General features: G+C 39.9%; 1 non-coding gene across 1 annotated transcript; it reads right to left on the bottom strand.

Annotated features, from left to right (window-relative positions):
- Positions 1–2,613: 2,613 nt before the first annotated feature.
- On the bottom strand, positions 2,614–2,720 carry LOC141669640 (small nucleolar RNA R71). Its single transcript, XR_012553908.1, has one exon. It is a non-coding gene; the product is annotated as a small nucleolar RNA R71 (small nucleolar RNA).
- Positions 2,721–3,846: the final 1,126 nt, after the last annotated feature.

Here is a 3,846-nt window from a genome sequence, read left to right as displayed (position 1 = left end):
AAGCCAAACTTCTCTATAGAAAATCTCAAACCTACCTTCTTTTAAACCACCAACCAAAACTCATTACAAATCTATTGGAAGAAAGCCAAAAAATGCAAATTACTGAGAGGGCCATCTGGAACTGCTTTAATCAAAAAGATTTTCTACCCTTGAACTGGTGCATCAAGCTGATGTTCAACAATTAGCTGAATAAATGGTTAAAGTTTGGGTTGTATCATTGAGGAAAGTAAGAATCTACTATCAAGATGGATCCTACACATTACTTGGCAAAGATTTAATGGATATATTTTCAACCACAGAGATAAAGAGGGTGATAAGCTTACTGAAGGATAAGGATACTGGTATAAAGGCATGAGTTTATTGATCTTTAGTTGTCTAACTGCATTCGTTGAGATGTGACAATTTGGTTGGTTAATTGTAGTAAGGGGGATCGTTGCATTTTCATATAGATTGCATTAATGCATATTTTTATTTGTTTTTGAGTCTGTGACGCTTGAGGACAAGCATCGATTTAAGTTTGGGGGTGTGATAAGTGGCATTTTATACCACTTAGAACGTCTTAAAATGGCTTAGATTGGTGTCTTGAAATCAAGTATTTTGTGTATTTGATGCATTTTTCTAGTGTTTATGCGTTTCAGGGTATTAGTTGCATTTCGGGGGAGGAATCATCAAGAATAAGCCTTGGCATATGTTCACCATTGCGAGAGGAAAGGAATGGGCAGATTACGGCGAAGAAACGGAGCAAACCTGGATTTTTTCCAGTAGAGGCCTACGCGCCCGCGCAGCAATGCTGAGCGGCCGCGCAGGGTCGGGGAAAAAGATAAATTATTTTAGACTTCTACTTCTGTTTGGCTTCCAACTTCTATGTAATCTGAGTTTTATGGGACTATTATATAGGTAGATTTGAGACGTTTTCACGGAGAGTATTAAGGAGATTATGTTTTAGATTGTGTTTTACGCAAGAAGCGAAGGAGATAAGGAAGAAGACCGATTTAGCACACCGCAACGAAGAGGAAGCATATATTCTTGTGATTCTTATTTCGTTGTAACGTTGGATGCTAGTTTTCTTGCTTTGACTTATTTACTCTTGTGACGTACTTTGTTTTAATATAATTAGTTTAGTTATTATTTTCTTGTGTTTGTTTATCATGATTTCATATGAACCCATGATGGCGATAAGTTCTATTATGGGCTAATCGTGATCATGGGGTTGCAACGGATTTATTATGGAATTCTTTAGTTAATTGTTTAATACTTTAGTGTGTGATGATTGCTTGATATCTAGTATTGGTTGTGCGTATTCGTCTTATGTGCGTCGCGAACATATAAGATAGGGTGTTAATCTCTTGTGAAGCGACGGTGGATCTTGAGATTTAGAACTTGCCATGCTAGCATAGGTTCATGTACGTTGAGCATGATTAGTGGGTAACTCTAACAGTTTTATTTGCCCTATGTAATCAAAAGGAATAACTTGTGCTTAAATCGTTGTGTTGTCAATTTCTGTAGACATATAGGAACTCAACATAATTGATGACTATTCAACTTCTATCTTAATTGTGGATGCTTGGTAGAATGGTATTAGTACAATGAAAGTTGGCTTTTATCAGTTTTGTGTTATTCGATTAATATCATCACTGTCACATGCTAAAGGTAATAACAATGGCTATAGAAGGAAGTAATAATGAAGTTGTGATCTCATTAGTGTTTTATTATTGATAAATTGAAGTGTTAGTTAAGTGGCTAATTAAGTAGTTAATTATAGTTAATATTTAATCAACAATTTTAGGTGTTATTATCTTAACATTGAGAAGTAATCATACATTGGTGAGTGAGTTAAATTAGACAATAATTTAGTCTGAGTCTCTGAGGGAACGAACTAGAAAGTATTCTATATTACTTGTGAACGCGTATACTTGCGTGAATATTAGTGCGTGTTTTCGCCCTAACAAGTTTTTGGCGCCGCTGCCGGGGACTCGGCGTATTTGTTTAGTTTATGTACTTACCATCATTGGTCATTAGGACTCAGTGATTAGGACGTAGTAGTTACTTACTCTTTTCGGTTGTGTTTCAGGTACTTTAGCAAGCGTTTATGCAAACTCGTTCTCGTGCTCGCAAGAGGACTTTAGATACAGCTGAGGAGACAGACGAAGTTCTTGATATTCCGGAGAAGTTAGATTTTGAGGATTCGGATTCAGGAACTGAGCAGAAAGAACCAGTAAACATGGGAGATCGTATTGTTCAAGCTGATCCAGCTCTTATGGATTTTTCTCGGCCTAAAATTGATGACATTCAGTCAAGCATCCTTCATCCGGCTATTCAAGCTAACACATTTGAAATCAAGCCGGGCACTATTCAGATGGTGCAGAATTCTGTTTCTTTTGGAGGAGCGGCAACTGAAGACCCCAACATGCACATAAGGAATTTTGTCGAGATCTGCAGCACTTTTAAGTATAATGGCGTGACTGATGAGGCTATAAAGTTGAGGCTTTTCCCATTCTCACTGAGGGATAAGGCTAAAGACTGGTTACATTCTGAACCAGCTGGGTCCATCACTACGTGGCAAGATCTTGCGCAAAAGTTTCTGGTGAAGTTTTATCCAATGGCAAAGACTGCTGTATGAGGAGTGCTCTTACTCAGTTTGCGCAGCAACCTACAGAATCTATGTGCGAGGCTTGGGAACGCTACAAGGAAATGTTGAGAAAATGTCCACATCATGGAATGCCGGATTGGATGGTGATCACTGGTTTCTATAATGGTTTGGGGGCCCAATCTCGGCCCATGCTCGATGCAGCAGCTGGAGGCGCCTTATAGGCTAAAAGCTATACTGAGGCGTATAATCTTATCGAGACGATGGCTGCAAATGAGCATCAAAACCCAACTCAGAGGATGACGTCAGGCAAGGTAGCAGGTATTCTGGAAGTTGATGCAGCCACCGCTATTGCAGCCCAGCTCCAAGCGCTATCAATGAAGGTTGATTCTCTGGCTACGTATGGAGTTAATCAAATAGCTATGGTTTGTGAGCTTTGTGCAGGTTCTCATGCTACGGATCAGTGTTCTCTTGTCAATGAATCTGTTCAGTATGTGAATAATTATCAGCGACAACAGCAGCCTGTGCCAGCGACCTATCATCCTAATAACAGAAATCATCCAAATTTCAGCTGGGGGAATAATCAGAATGCTATTCAGCCACCATATCAGCAAGGAGTGAGTAAACAGTTTAACCCACCTGGATTCCAGCAACCACAGCAGTATGCTACAAGGCAATTATATCCTCAACAGGGAAGTACAGCTGCACCCACTAGTGCTGATTTTGAGGAACTTAAGCTGTTCTGCAAGAGTCAGGCGGTTTCTATCAAGACCTTGGAAAATCAAATCGGTCAATTAGCCAATGCAGTGCTCAATCGTCAACCTGGCACTCTTCCCAGTGACACGGAAGTACCAGGCAGGAAGGAAGCTAAAGAGCAAGTCAAGGCTATTACCTTAAGGTCTGGAAAAGTGGCTGATGCTGAAAAGGCAAAAGAAGTAGAAGCTGAAATTAGAGATGTAGAATCTAAGCAAAAGGAGAAAGCGGCAGAACCAAGGAAGACTAATGTTGAACACACTCTGCCTGAGGCTAATACAGGGGTGAAACAGCTCTATCCTCCACCACCTTTTCCTAAGAGATTGCAGCAACAAAAGCTGGATAGACAGTTCGGGAAGTTTCTGGAGGTGTTCAAGAAACTTCACATAAATATACCTTTCGCTGAGGCTCTAGAACAAATGCCTAGTTATGCAAAATTTATGAAGACTATTCTTTCAAGGAAGGTGAAACTGGATGACCTTGAAACCGTTGCTCTCACGGAAGAA

The sequence above is a fragment of the Apium graveolens genome, chromosome 6, assembly GCF_009905375.1.
Source record: "Apium graveolens cultivar Ventura chromosome 6, ASM990537v1, whole genome shotgun sequence".
Taxonomy (NCBI): Eukaryota; Viridiplantae; Streptophyta; class Magnoliopsida; order Apiales; family Apiaceae; genus Apium; species Apium graveolens.
This window is presented reverse-complemented; position numbering and strand designations above follow the sequence as displayed.